A 16,375-nucleotide genomic window follows, 5' to 3' on the forward strand; every position below is an offset into this window, starting at 1 on the left:
GAGCCGGGGACTTCTTGTGTTGCTGACAGCAGATAGCTGAAGATGTGGCTGCGATCTCAAGGCTCACCAGCTCTGCACCCTTGAAACCTCCAAGACATCAGCTCCTCACCAGTGAGATGGAGCCAGTTGTCGTGCGGCGCGCACGGCTCGTTATATGCAGTGCTGCAAGCGGGAGCGCGCAGCAGATGATTCCCTCCTCCTGCCTCCCATCGCTGTGCGCAACCCTGTCACTTGACTACTTTGGCTGGCCGACGGGGACGCGCCTGGACCATCGCGGGCGCGCGGCGTCGTGGGCGCGCACGTTGATGTGAGTGTGTTATGTGTGTTTTCTTTTGCGGTAATGCGGCGGCCCCGGTGAAATGCACCTGAAATAGATCGAGGCAGGAGGGGAGGAGGACAATTCTGTATAAAAGACAGGCGAGGATCGGCGGAGAGGGAGAGAAGGGCAGGTAAGAGCTGCGGGCTGGCGGGGAGAGGGAACCGGGCTCGGGAACTGCGGCCGGGCGGAGCAGCGTTAAACTTGGGCGCTGCGTAAGCTGCGGTACCCGCCCGGAGCTCCCGGGAGCCCGGCAATGGGGACAGGGAGACCTTAATAGGTGTCATAATAAAGGTGTGCATTGCAGGAATGGGGGAGCCAACCTCCCAGGGATTCTTGGCACCTCTATGGATGGGGTTGTAGGTGCAAAGGATTCCCTCCTCGCTTCCCTTACTGAGGCAATTGAAGACCTTGAGAAGATGTGCAAAGGTGGGGGACCTTACAAAGGGGTTGGGCCTCCTGGATTCTTACATGAAGCCCCCTTCGTGTGAGATTAGAAATCTCCCTTGCATTGGGGGAAGGGGTTTTCTGACACCTGTTCTTCCCTGGGGTGAAGAACCCCCATTTGAGACATGAACAGCTTACCCGGGGCGAGTGACCCTTTACGTGGGGCGGGCGACCCCCTCCTGATTTGGGTTGTGGACCCGCGTTCAAAGGATTCTAACATGGAGAAGCAACGCTCTTACAGTGAGGGTTGGTAAGTTTCTACCCTTACAAGTGTAGGGGACTCTTTCTTTCGGGAGGGAGGGGGGGGGCAGGAGACGACGTTCCGGGGGGTTAGTTCAGGAGGAGAACCCCTTATTGGGGAAAGATCAGGGACGTCCGCCCCTACTCTCCCTCCTTCACAGGGTTCAGAGATCTCCAGTGTCTGTCAGGATGTAGATCTCATTGCCAAGATGATTTGTGGGGTCATCCAGTGAGATTGTGACCACATCGTCGGCCCCAATCCCATAGGAGGGTGTGTGTGTGGTCAATCCCCATCCCTGGCACCTCCTCATGACGTGGCCAGGTTTTCACCTGAAGTCAGGCCCCTCCCTCTCCGTGACTGGCTGGGGTGATGGTGACCCTTTTCACTGCTGTGTGAGACCCCCACTCCAACCATTCCTGTTCATCCAAATAAACTGTAACTCAGCAATATTCAGCAAGCAACGCGAGAGACGCCCACTGAGGATCAGGCACTGGGTCACATTACTAATTATTCATTCAATTATTCACTGGATTGCTGTTGATTTTTATCTTGAGGGAGTGGAATCTATTTTTTATCGATTTGCTGCCATTCAATGGTTGGCAGCTGGGGATGGAAATGCCCCGCACTTCCTTCATCCCCTTGCTTTAATTTTAAAATGCATTTTACTGGTAATCTATCTCTGTTACACGAGAGAGGCGGGGCGTTCGCGGGCTGCATGCTCATGAATTGCTGTGTCCTCGGTTTGAGATGAGCGAGTCAATTCCGTTTGAGCACCGCACTGCACAATCCAAGTTGGGTGATATTCAGCAGTCTGTTGCAAACTGGTGGAAAAATGTAAGAAATTAAATATGAGTGCATGTTTTTTTTATGTGCTTGTCTGATTTCCAATCAGTTCCCCCGTGCACTTTAATGTTTCGCCACACACGCGTGCGGACGGACGCTGGGTTATCAGTTTAAAGTGTGGGGAATGGATCCATTGACTCCCATCCTTCACTGAAACCGAACCGGCCTGTTAGTGTGCCCGCTGTCACGTTTGATCCCCAGGTGAGCTCCGGATCAGATATTCACTTCTTCGGCTTCGCTCACGCTGAAAGCCTCTTCCGTGGCTGGGTTACCTCGAGATCTGACCATTCCAGCACACTCCTGGCCGACCTCCCGTCCACTGCTTCCCAGAACTTGAAGCTCATCCAAATCCCTGCTGTATCTATTCCAACCCTCACCGAGTCTCACTTGCCTAACAGCCCCGTGCTCCTGGTTACTACAATAGCTTGATTTATTGAAGGTTTTGCCCGTCTTTAAAATACCTTCAGTGAGTGGGTTGCCCCAGTCCATCTCTGTCACCTCTTCAAATCCTATAACAATCCAATTTATCTGCGCTCTTCCACTTTTCTTGAACATCCCCAGATTTGATCTCTCCATCATTGGCAGCCCTATCTGAAGCTGCCAAGACCTGAAGTTCTGGAAAAACTTTCCCTTAAGCCCTCTGTCTCTTGTTCCACTTTCAAATGCCCCTTTGACCAGGGGTGCCCCTTGTAGCAAATACACAAATACCAACCTTTCATGCCCAGCATCTTTTTTTTTGCTTGATAAGGCTCCTGTGTAGCACCTTGGGATATTTTGCTCTGTTAAGGCCACACCATAAGAGGAAATTGTTGATGATAATATTTCTGAATGGCAGGGTAGTGGGCAGGAGATTTACTCATTATTGCTGCTATTTCAGGCACAGTTGTCGTAAGATATTAGTGGGGTAGACTGCAGTTTAAGAATGGTTTGGCAATCTGACTGCATTGTAGTTGGGTATTTTATTTAGTATTCCCAATCTCCCTGAAAACAGGGCCTCATTCCTGCCAATTTCTCCCCGGTTGTAAGAGAAGCACTTTAATGCTTGAGTTGAGTTTTGTGCCAAATCTTGTGCCTCGTGCTTGAGTTGAGTTTTGTATGCTAAAAGAATGAAATGGTACAGAAGGTATTCAAACAAATTCTTTTCAGAAATGAAGCAAATAGTGAAGTGAAAGTAATGCTCCTACCCCTAACCTACTCCAGTTTTGTCACACTAGCAGATGATAGTCCCATATCATGTTAACTGGTGAACAATGCAAGTTGCTTGAATGTAGTATCTAAATGAAATTCCCAATTCTACGATTACAAAAGTCTTATTATATTTATGCACTAAGATAGACAAGATCTTTCAATTAAAAATAAAACAAGTCATCCTAAAGCAGTCCTGATGTAGGGTCTCTACCCGAAATGTCGACTGTTTATTTCCCTCCATAGATGCTGCCTGACCTGCTGAGTTCCTCCAGCATTTTGTGTGCGTTGCTGTAGATTCCAGCATCTGCAGAATCTCTTGTGTCATGCTGTGTATGAAGAATGCACTATGTAGGAGTTAATGAACTGCAAGATTGTCCGGCTCAGCAGGATCTCAGGGATCTTCTCCAGATCAATGAGACTCTGAAACATAATAGGTGGTGTTGTGAGGGAGAAGGGGAATTTCTGGATAGACTTGTCCTGTACACAGTCACACTCCTGAGGAAAGCACGAGTTCAGGAAAGCGGGGGTGGATAATGATGAGGAGGTAGCACTGTCTGAGGGGATGTGGAAAGAGATGTTGTTTCAGGAAGTATTATGTATTTCTTAGCTGTGAGGGAAAGTTATTTGAGAAGAACAGCTACAAGATAGATCATAGCACTGTGCCTCAAAAGGCTGCCTATTCAGTGATATAGAGCAAATGAGAATTGCGATAATGCAGAGGAACATAAGAAGTAGCAGCAGAAATAGACCACCCAGCCCCTCACATCTATTCCACCGTTCATGCCTTTTACCTCAGCATTTTCCTGCACTAATACCATATCCCCTAAAATCCAACAATCTGCCAATCTCTGCTGTGATTATCCTCAGGGACTGAACTGCCACTCTGTCCTCAGGGTGAAGAAACTTCTTGTCTCATTCTTGAATGGTCAACCTTTTATTTTGAGACAGTGAACCGCAGTCTAGACAACACTGCCAGGCAAAACATTATTCCACCTTCTGGAATCGGAATTGGTTTATTATTGTCACTTGTACCAAGGTACAGTGGAAAAACTTGTCTTGCATGCCATTCATCAGATCAATTCATTACACAGTGCACTGAATTAGTACAGGGTAAAGCAATACAGAATGCAGAATAAAATGTCACAGCTACAGAGAAAGTGTAGGTAGACATTAAGGTGCCACAACCCCCATCCACCCCTCCTCCCCAAAAATTTGGTTGTTTCATTGAAAATGCCTCTCATTCTTTGAAACTTTATAGAAGGTATAGACCTAGTATGTTTATTTTCTCCCTACAGAGCAAGTAAACCACCTTCTTCCCATCTCCACGTGTCCCAAGAATCAATCTGGTGAACACTGATTGTACTCCCTCTCTCGCAATTACTTTCTTCCTTTGGCAGGGAAACCAGAACGGTACACAATATCCAGATGTGCTCTCATTAGGGCCCGATGTAATTCCAGGAGTATTGCACTCAAATGGTGTTGCAGTGAAAACCATATGTCATTTGTCTTCTTGTTTCAAGGACACCTGGGCCCCTCTGAACCCCAACACCATTAAATATCTCACCATTTAAAAAATAATCTTTCTGTTTTCTTTCACTAAAGGGGATGACATCACACTTTCACATTCTGTTCAATCTGCCATGTCCTTGCTCGTTCACTTAGCCTGTCAATATCGGCATCCTCCTCAGCACTTGTAATGCACCCAACGTTGTTTCATCAGCAAACTTGGATGACTGACTCCCTCAGTCAAATTATTTATATAGCTTGTGAGCAGAAGTTAGGGGTGGTGTAGGCAGCTCTGACCAATAGTTACTGTGTCCTGAAAACAACTCATTTGTTCCTATTCCCTGCTTTCTGTTGATCAGCCAATCCTCCCTAACCACATCAGTATATTACCCTCATTCCCCTGTGTTTTCATTTTGTGTAATAATCTCTTGTGTGGCACCTTGTGGAGTACCTTATGAAAGTTCAAATGCACCACATCCACTGGTTTTTCTGAATCTTTTCTGCTGATTATAACTTGAAAAGACTCTATAAACAGATTAAACATGAATTGCCTTCCATAAATCCATGTTGAATCTGCTGAAAACTATTATTCTGTAAGTGCCCTGTTACTTCTTCCTTAACAATAGATTCTGACAGCAAGAGTGGATGGATGGATGTAATTCTTACCACTGATGATAGACTAACTGATCTGTGGTAATGTGTTTTCTGCCTCCTTTCTTAGATAGTGGCATCGTATTTGCATTGATGTTCAGAAAATAATTTGGGGATTTTATAATTAGAGAGAGAGAGACGGAGTCTTGTGTAGACACAAACAAGCTTCCCAAAGGGTGTACAGTGTCAGGAGACTGAATATCATGAGATATATGGAAAGTAAGTTTGAACTTGAGGGGTAATACTCAATTACTATGGTTTATTTTTAAATCAACAACATCAGTAGGAACAGGGAGGAGGTCATGTTGAAGGCGAATCGGGGGTTAGAAGTTAAATTATAAAGCAGGACCTTGCGGATAGTAATGCCAATTATTGGCATAAAGTCAGGAGAATTAACTAAAGGGCTCACGTTGGAAGGAGGGCTTTATTTTCACATGTGATTGGCAGGAGTATTGGGACAGCAAGGAGCTAGTCCACTGGGATGGGTTCCAGGCAAAATGGGATAGGACATGTGTCCCAAAAGAAAGGGTAGATAGGAAAGCGGCAAAGGCTTTGAACTAGTAAAATATGGGAAGGGATCAACAATAAATGGAACAAACCTCAAGATAAACAAAACAAGAACAGACAGGACTAAGTGATGAATAGCCAGGGGAAAAATGTTACAAAAGAGTATTGTGAGGAAACAAATAAAATAAAGTAATATATAATAATAAAGTTATTTTTTATTATTAATAATAACTAAAAAGTGGTGGAGGAACTCAGCAGGTCAAGCAGCATCCATGGAGGGAAAAGAAATGACTATTAAGGTGTCCATAATGAACTAAACATTCAGCCGCAAAATACATGTTTTAATGCATTATATGATAGAAGTGTAAAAGCAGGCACTTCCTTGCATCCATAGCGCACAACAGGAATCTGAATGAACCTCTTCTGTCTGCATGAAGGACAGAGGCCACTAGAGTAATCTTGCTGTGCAGTGCATGTTTGATGTCACTGCTGCAACAGGAGAGCTTGAATACGAGACTGAGAATCAGCTTGCACCTTGACCATGAAATCAGGCCACAGTAGAAGGAAGGAGACCTGATCGAGTGCTTCTTAAAATGACAGTCATTATGTGCATTGTTGTTAGGGACTCTGACTTGGAGAAAAATGGTTATTTTCCAACATGCCATTGAACTAGATTTTGCAGCATTTTACAGCTGAGAGATCTGCTCTCTTTAGGGGAAGAGGAGGACCCTGATCACATTTGTCCTCACCTAGGGTATCCATCTTGGCTGCCACAGTGTTCAGTCGAATGATGGGGAAGTGGGATGTCTGCTCCTGTGTTTTGTGCCTTTAAGTGAACAGAATCTGGTTTGTTTTCCCTAGTAATGGTTCCCATTGAGAACCATTTAAAAGCTCCAGGTCATCGGAAGGGTTAAGTTCATACCTTGCCAGTGAGACTTCAATGCTAACATGCCTCTCACCTCGCTGAGCAAGTACACAAGATCATGCCCCTACACCCTCAGATAAAACTGGTGCAAATCTCCCAAGTGACATCATTGCTATGTGTGGTACAGTTTCCTGGGCAATGAATGAACAGGAAAAGGAACTAAAGGCAGAACTATGCTGTGTGGAACCACTTATAATAGGGGTTACTGAGATATAGCTGCAGGAAAATCAAGCAGGTAGCATTCAGGACAGTTAGAGAGGCAAAAGAAGCAGAAGTTGCTGTACATTATTAGAGGTAACTGTACAAATAACTCAGTTAACAAAAACCATTCCCCCTCTCACCTGGACTCGCCTATCATCTGAACTCACCTATTCCCTGCCTGCGTGTGCTCTCCCACCACCCCCCCCCCCCCCCACCCCCCACAACACCACCTTATTCTGGCTTCTGCCCTCTTCTTTTCCAGTCCTGATGAAGGGTCTCAGCCCAGAATGTCAACTGTTTATTTCCCTCCACGGATGCTGCCTGACCTGCTGCGTTCCTCCAGCACTTTTTTGTGTATTGCTCCAGGTTCCAGCATCTGCAGAATTTCTTGCGTCTCAAGAGAAATGGAATCTAATTCGTGATTGGCAACAAATTGGGGTTTACAGTTAACACTGAGGAGAGGGTTAAAGGGACAAAGGAATCTAGGATTTCAGTTGCACAAATCATAATATACAATCTTGGGTTAATATGGCTGTGAAAAGCAAAGCAAGAATTGAGGTTTATTTCTAAGAGGTAGAATTGAAGAGCAGAGGTGTTATGTTGAACGTATAAAGAAAGCCTTAGTTCGACTACCTTGGAGTATTGAACATGGTTGAAGAGGATATAGGAATAATGTTGCCTTTGAGGTTTTTATTGTCAGGAAGGGATGAATGGGATGGGTTCCTTTTCTTTCCCCAAAAGAAAACTGAGAGAGGAACTTATTAAAATCTGTAAAATTATTGAAAATTTTGATGATGTGTTTTTACTTGTAGGGAAGAGATCGCCTATATAAAATAATCACCAAGAAATCAAATAAGGAATTCAGAAGGAACCTCTGCCCAAAATGTTGCTCGAGAGAGCGGTTGAGGTAAATAGAATTGACTCATTTAGCGGAAGCTGGAAAAATTTCTGAGGGTGAAGCAAATGGTGGTTGACACTGATTGAGAAGGAAAGATGAAATGGAACTAAAACAGCAGGATGGAATGGTTGGGCTGAATGGCCTGTTTCTCTGCAGTATATTAGATGTAACTCTGTGAGTGTAGTGACTGCAAATGATTTTAATGCATTCAGTGTAATGGCATAACAGGCAGGGTTTCCAAATCCTGTTCCATATTAAATAAACATATCCTTAAGCTCATTATACTTTCATTAATAGTTTTCATATACAATATCTTCTTAATTATTTTTGGTTTCTGAATAGCCATTTACAGTTTTAGGGTTTGTTAATTTGATGTCAGTGGCAGTACCTTTAACAGATGCATGCTTGGCTCACTGAAGGTATTCTCAACTTTGCATTGGAGTTATAGTTTTAAATTTATTTTTGCAAAATTAAATACTTTATTTTAGAAAATTCCTTAAATTTATACATACATATAGTTTTTGCAACAACAGTCAGTATTTTATATTTTTCATCTATGCAGTCCACACATTTTAGCCATACATAGTACTTTTTTGTTAATATACCATTATTACATTTTGTACAAAGAACATAGGTGGGGCAGGTATTACACAATAGCCTTCCCTTGGTTTTTAATCTTGCTGTAAAACTAGAGCACAGAACTTAGACTGATTCTTAGATGCACCACTGAGGAGGCATTGTGGTGTCAGAGGTGCCATCTTGCAGATGGGGAATAAAATGTTTAATCGGTAAAGGCTGTAGGCACAGTGGGAAGGGATGCTGGAGAGTTCTCCAGTTGTACTATCACTTATCCTCCAACTAAAATGGACTGAATGGCCTTTTGTCCTGTTACTGTTGGTTCGACCTTCCCATGTAGAAATTCGCTTTATAACAGAGCTTCAAAGGTGTTTTATTGTCTGAACAATTCTTAGAATAACTTGCAAGATATGAAGGGTATTATCAATGTAAGTTGCTTTTTAATCAATTTTCAATATGTATTGTCACAAATACACATACATCAGCAAATGGTTTTCCATTAACTTTAGGTGCTGCACCATGTTTTACCAATTGCAGAATGTATTATTTTCCTTTTACTGTGCAGTTATAAATGCTACAAATCTTAATTGCTCTTCAGTAAGTGATGAGAAAGGTCAAAAGTTTAACTGTTCTTCGGGTCATCATCTTTGCACTTTCAGTAATTCCACGCAAAGATTTGCAGGCATATTACCTCCTGTGGTGAATGAATACTTCAGTTTTTTTTAACATATGGCATTGAAATTTAACCAGCTTGGGGCTTTGTACATTCTGGCATCTGTTGCTCAATTTCCCCAATGATGACAAAGTGTGACAGGGAGCAGATGGATACTACACATTTATGTACGTTATTGCATCTACTGTGTAATCATTGGACTTTGTACATCAGGCTCCATCTATATACAAATCTCTTTATAAAGTACCAAGCCAGTGATTTTTGAACCAAGGTAGAAACTTTCCTCATCATAAAACTATGCCTCTTTTTTTTTGAATGGGAATTTTTTAAAGAACATTTAGCCTCTGATTGCCCATTAGCAGCAGAGTAACTTAGGAACTGATGACATTAGGTGCCAGTGATAGCACTCTTACTTCTGAGTCAGAAGCTTCTGGGTTCAAATCCCACTTCAAGGAGCTGAGCAAGTCAGAAACAAAGGTAAATCAATAGAGCAATATTTGGAATCTGCAGTGGTCAGTGTTTCTTGCTGTCTGAAATGTTTGGTTTTCTTTGTGGTATTAATCGGTTTGGGCTTGAGAAGTTGCATATGATTGGCCTGTGTTAGCCAAGTCCAGAGGGTGAGAGCTGATTTCAGCAAAACATGAGATTCTGAAAGGGGTTGACAGGATAGGTGCTGAGACTTTGCTTTTTCTGGATGAAGAATTCAGAACTGGGGACAAGTCTTAGGATGTAAGTAATTTTAGGACTGAAGTGAGAAATATTATCACTACAAAGGCCCCTCCCACCCTGAACATCCCCTCTTTCTCCCCCCTTCCATTGGGCAGAAGATGCAAAAGCTTGAAAATACGCACCAGCAGGCTCATGGACGGCTTCTGTAAGATGCTGTTATAAGACTCTTGAACAGATCTCTTGTGTGAGAAAGATGAAAACTTGACCTCAATCTACCTCCTCAGTAAAGTTTTTTCTCTATCTCAGTACATGTGACAATAATAAACTAATTTCCAATTACTCTAGGAAGCTGTGGATGCTTGTCATTAATTATATTCAAGAGTGAAAGTAAGAGTAACTTGTAGAGCTGCTGCCTCAGTGTCAGAGACCCGGGTTCAATCCTGACCTTGGGTGCTGTCTGTGTGGAGTTTGCACATTCTTACTGTGACAACATGGGTTTCCTCTGGCTGCTCTGACGTCCTTGCATTTCCTAAAGACATCCGGGTGGTAGGCTAATTGGCCATAATGTGTAGGTAAGTGTTAGAATCTGGGGGAAGTTGATGGGGACATGAGGAGAATGGGGAGAAAAGGGATTAGTGTAAAAGGGTGATTGGTTAGTGCAGACTCAATGGGCCAAAGGGCCTGTTTCTGCACTGTATCTGTCTATGACTCTATGGCTATGATTGAGACTGTTAGATGGATGGACTCCAAGGAAATCAAATGATATGGCAATCAGATGGGAAAGGGTATTGGAAGATGGGATCAATCGTGATCTTAGTGAGTGGCAGAGCAGGCTGGGGGGCCATGTACCCTACTCCCTCATGGTCACACTCTTTGTAAGTTCCAGCATCTGTTGCTAAATCTTTCTGGTCAGTCAGTTGCAGGAAACTTTGAGATTTGCCCACAGTCTTTCACCATTGAAGCAAAATTCTGTATTTTGCATAGGAGTTAAGTAATCAGAAGGATGATTCATTAGTGTACTTCATTTCAGAGTTGAGTGATTTTGTAGAATTGTTCATGGATTAGAGCTGGAAATCTCTTCAGGTTTGTCTTGGACTCTCCAATGAAAGATAATTAGCCCATGGGATACTGCTGGAAGTAAGCCTGGAGAACAATCATGGGGTATTTAAAGAAAAAAAAAGTATTATTTGATGTATGTTTTGGAGATTGCCTGATTGTCCATCAGGAATTATCCAGTCATCCAGCAGTGATTTGTTGGCTTTCCAGCTGGTCATACAAGTTGTATTGGACAGTAGGGGTGGTACTGTAGGAAGTGGAAAGTCGTGTGCTGAAACCTCCAGGTCGAATAGGGAGATAAGAATATATTTGGATATTGCAGTGTATGAGTTGGGATGGCAGGAGATGGGGTGGAAATATGAAGTGAGGGGGTGGGATCTCTTGCTCATTTGTCAATCAGTGGTATCTCACTGAATAACACTTCTTGAATCAAACAGCTGTGGGTTCAAGATCCATTCTGGAGCACAATACTTGCACAAGAATGCAGAATTGAGGGATTGTTGCATTGTCATAAATGTCATGTTTCAGATGAGTCACATCTACCCTCTTAGATGGATGTAAAAGAACATGGCACAATACTTCAAGGAGAAGGGCTATTTCCTATCTCCTGATTAACACTATAGAGAACAGATTATCTGTTCATTATCATTATTGCTCTTAGTTGGATCTTGCTGTGTGGAAATTGTCTGTTGTGTCTCCCTACGTGTACATGCAGGAAAATACAACAGACGTGAGACTACTCGCCAATAGTCCTTTGTTGCTGTGGTGCTTTGGGATGTCCCATGGTTTTGAATGGTACAATTATAAACGCAAATCTCCTCCCTTCATTACCTTTGACTAAATGATCGCCCCAGCATTTGGAAGTTGTAGGTTAAACACAGACTCAACCTGAGCTGGAACATGGCTACAGCCCTGAAGTGGCACTTTCCTCCACTCTACAGAGCCCATGGGTATCTTGCTTTCTGGCCTGCTCTTCCACAGAACTTGTGCACCCTTTTATACACTTCTCAGCAGCCAGCTGGTGGCCTGTCTCTCCTGTTGCTGAGTGTTGAGGGTTTGAAACAGTGCAGTAACCCCTCTAAGTGCAATTTCAGACTGAATGGAAGGTAGCAATTGCCATCTCTCCAGATTTAGCACAGAGACTCCTGGAAACAAAAATTAATCTGCAGGATTTCACTGGGAGGAAAACTCAAGAGGATTCTTTGAGTAGTTCTGTTTAAAGATTATAAAAGTACCAGAACTGGTACAAGCAAAAGGATGTTGAAAGGCAGTGAAAAATCAACCATTCGTGTAATGAAGTGTAGCATCTTGTTGGAGTTATCAACCATCTCAGGTTTTCCAGGAGCAACTGATGACTCTGCTGAACTATTGTGAGCGACTCTGTAGAAAGCATTAATGAACGTTTATTTCTGGTGATCAGTTGTGTTTATTCATTAGAAAGTGAAACTATGGATGGGAAACAAGGCTGTTGACTGGTTGGAGGCAGTAGATCATGTGGTATAATCACCAAGGGTTGGCATGCCGACTTGCAGACAGCGGAGTTTCTGGTGGGAAGTTCATGCCGGGCTCGGAGTTCAGCACTGTGATGGTGCTGTCTTTCAGAAGGATACTAAGTCGAGCCACCATCTGCTCTTGCAGGAGGAGGTAAATGATCTATGCTTCTGCTTGGAAGAGGGGCTGGGGCGTTCTCCCTGGTTTTCTGGCCTTTATTTCTACCTCAATAAGTATGATTGGAAAGACATGTTAACTAATCATTAACCCATCATTTATCATCGCTGTTTGTGGGATGTTGCTATGTGCCAAATTTACCTGAATGTATTTTCTACTTTACAACCGTGACTAAACTTGAAAGTGCTTAACTGGTGTTTGGGAAAAACTGAGTTTATGAAAGGTGCTATATAAAAGCAGGTCTTTTTGATGTTACTGTTTTGTATCTATGATGGTGCGGGATGTTCAAAAAAATGGAATAATGGTGAGCTGAAGCTTTGGAGAATGTGGAAAGGAAAAGTTTCCCCATGTGGCAATTTAGGCACTTGGTCAAAAGCTGTAGCTTCACTCTTTCATCAAGAAAATGCATTCTGCATCTCTTATCAACCAAAGCCTGCATCCTCGAGCAGGTTGTGAGTTGGATAGTGCGTTGCAAGATTTACAAGAATACCACATACTCCTGTCTCCAATAAACACACTTTGAAATAAATATAGACACAAGAGACTGCAGATGCTATAATCTGGAGCAACAAACAATCTGCTGGAGAGGAACTCATCGGGTCAATCAGCAACCGTGGGAGGAAAGGAATTGTCAATGTTTTGGGTCGAAATCCTGCATTGAAATCCTGATGCAGGGATTTCGACCTGAAATGTCAGCAATTCCTTTCCTCCCACAGATGCTGCTCAATCTGCTGAGTTCCTCCAGCAGATTGACTTTTTTTTTGCTTGAAATAAATACATTCAGGTTTAAGATGATAAACCTACTTTTACATAGCACTTTTTATGGCCTTGTGAAGTTGCAAAAATGTTTACTTCCAGTTAGTTACTTTAATGAAACCTGGTAATTACTTCTGTGAAGGAAGTTGTAGTCAATTTACACAACAATGGTAATAAATGGCAAATTAAAATGTCTTCAGTGGTGTCAGCATATATGCCAGCCAATATCGGCTGAGCTTCAAGACTTCTCTTTCGTTAGATCCAGTCTTTTTTCGGTGTGTGAGAGAGCAGCCAGAATGTTTGGTTTACTATCTCATTATTGGGGACAGTGCAGCACTCCCTCGGTACTGTACTGGAGTGTCGATCCAGATTATACAGTCAGGTTTCTGAGTGTAGTCTTCTGCCTCAGAGGTGTAAGTGTTACCACAGTTCCAAGGAAGGGGGGGGAGGTGGGGGTGTGAGGAGTTTCAGTTCTTAAAATTAGGAGTTTCTACATTGAGCACATACAACAGAGGACAATGTGGTGTACAAGAGATCAGAACTGAACGGAGATATTTCAGCGGGCTGGAGGAGGTTATGGTGGACTAAAGTCAGGGGTGATGTTATAGAATGCAAGGCACAGGTGGGATGGAGGCTTAATAGTTCAGCAAGCACTAGTCGACAGGTGAACATGGTTTCGTGCAAATTAGAACTAGTATTTACAACTACAAGCTTTGACAGGAAACGTCAGGATCTGGGTGGGAAGATGCTGAAAGGTTTTGCTGTCTAATTCTCACCTGGAATCCAAAAGAATAGAATCAGGAGAAGGCCACACAATCTGTCAAAAACCTGCTCCACCATTTAATAAGATCACAACTGAACTTCTAAAAATCTTCCACTTTCCAACCTATTCTTGTCGTTCTTTATTCCTTGGTATCTCTTGATTATAGTCAATTACTAAACGTCCTGAACCTACTGGTGCAGAGGATTTCAAAAATGCACAGAAGAAATGTTGTCTAATCCCAGTACTAAAAGTCTAAATCTTTTCAGACTAAATACTGAGACTGTGGTTTCTCAATCAATATTCTACCACAAAAAGAAACAGCCTTTCAGCTTAAGAACGTAAAATAGGAGCTGGAGTCAGCCACTCAGCTTCAAGACATCTGTGGCAACATGTTATTCTCTGTTGTTTACTCTGCCTTAAAATTGCATCAGCAAAACGTTCATTGACTCTCTCATCCCAAATTGGTGTTTCAGAAACGGGGGCCTAAACTCCAAACCAGGTCTGAGAGGTTGCCTGACACAGTGCTGTTATAAACATCGGATAATGGTGAATAGGACTCTGTACGGTAGTGGGTTCGCAATGATACTATTGTAATGATTCACTGCTCTGTTAATTCTATTCCTTTCTTTAGGTCTTTGCATTTCCTTCTGTTCCAGACACTATGAAATCTAGCTCAGCCTGCTTGATTAAATATTTAGTGAATCATTTTAGCTGTATAATGAAAATTAATTCTTAATGTTTTTTCATACCCCTGACATTATTTGATTTCCAAAACTGTAGTGGATTTATTTTGCTCAGACAGGAGGCTGATGAGACTGAGTTGATGACTGCGAGCTGTCAATGTCATGAAGAGGACACTGTCAGCCACACTTTTCTGGTCAATGACTATTTCCCTGAATTTTGCCCTTCATTTCTTTACCCTACCTGTACTGAACCTGCTGATACCAAGTGAAATCCTGATATCGTCTGCTATTTGATGGATAGAGGGAGGGAGAGGCATTATATAATGAAGCTATTCTACATTTAACAGGAGAGCTACTCAACCACTACACATCACACACTGCTGAATCAACAGGAGCAAAAGAAATGCAAGACTGTTTATTCCCATCCACCCTCATCAGCCCATAGAAACAAATCTAATTTATGTGATTCTTCCATTAGGAAAATGACAGCATTCTCATTTAAGTTGCACCTTTCACTTCGGGGCTTCTCAAAGAATTTAACTGATTGAAGTACTTCATAAGAAATACTTCACTGTTTCAAGGTAAAGAAATATATTAGATAATTTTCACACAGCATGCTCCCATAAACAGCAATGTGATCGTGACCAAGTAGTCTGCTGATGAGGAATCCATTTGCTCTGCAATTCGCATGAGTGGATGGTATACTACAAGAATGGGGACGTGTAGGAGACAGATGAGTTGGAGGTCAGAGGGTCTTGTGATGATATCTCCAGGAAGACATCTATCCAAAGTTGGCAACCCCATCTCCTGATAATTAATTCGTTATTGAAAAAAATCTTTAAAATCGTTTGAATACAAAGGGAATGCCTGTGTGAATGATGTGTAGACAGTACTGTCATGCTGCCTACATCTCCATTATGTGTCTGCTGATTGCTTCTGATTAGAACGGTTTAATTTTTATGGGACCTCTTGCTGTCCCAATGTTTATTTTGTTTTTGTGACAGATATAATTGCTTTCCTGAGTGTAACAATCAAATAGTGGTGTTCCTACCAAAGCTGTAATGGTTATCTTTTTCTTTCAGTTTTGTTCATGTGTGCGGATTGAAATGGGCAGACTATTATTATAAGGACATCCATTATCCCTTGTTGTGGCTGCAGACCCAAATCATTTCCCTTGCCTTTGTGTTTGATGAATTTTTATTTAAGCATTTATGTAATTACCTTCTCAAGATTTGATATAACCCAGGATTAAAACAGTGAATGGAAGAATTGTTGACAACTCTATAATATTAAATCCAGAATACATGCCGGTGATGCTCATCAGTGGGATTTCTGAAAAATATGAGGGAGGGCTTGTGATATTTGCTCAAAACAAAATTCTAACACACAATAGTATATCTATATCCTGTCGTGCCAGCCTTGTGTGACGAGGTCGCGTTCTTCTGCTTGACACAAGGAAAGAAGGTATTGGTTTGTCTTAGTATGGGAGCAATTAGAAGCAAAACACTGGAGGTGGATTGTAGAACAATAAAACGTGGTTATTCTGCAGCTGGGAGGAAAAGGAGACAGTAAGGGGTCAGAAGTGAGGTTTAGAAGGAAGTAATTGCATTTCTATAGCATCCTTATCAACCACCCCAAAAGGTTTAGCAACCAACAAAATACTCGGTGATGTAGCAGTTAGCGTAACACTATTACAGTGCCAGCGACCCGGGTTCAATTCTGGCCACTGTCTGTAAGGAGTTTGTACGTTCTCCCTGTGTCTGCGTGTGTTTCCTCTGGGTGCTCTGGTTTCTTCCCACATTCCAAAG

The 16,375-nt window shown here is 42.5% G+C and overlaps 1 protein-coding gene across 1 annotated transcript in view; it reads left to right on the forward strand.

The window, feature by feature from the left end:
• Positions 1–296: 296 nt before the first annotated feature.
• The window catches only part of nfasca (neurofascin homolog (chicken) a), a 225,547-nt gene continuing 209,468 nt past the window's right edge, over positions 297–16,375 (forward strand). The window contains exon 1 of the mRNA XM_052035087.1: positions 297–449. The gene's annotated coding sequence lies outside the window, so the exon portion shown is untranslated. The remainder of the gene's footprint in view (positions 450–16,375) is intronic.

Source organism: Pristis pectinata, chromosome 20, assembly GCF_009764475.1.
Source record: "Pristis pectinata isolate sPriPec2 chromosome 20, sPriPec2.1.pri, whole genome shotgun sequence".
NCBI classification, from domain to species: Eukaryota; Metazoa; Chordata; class Chondrichthyes; order Rhinopristiformes; family Pristidae; genus Pristis; species Pristis pectinata.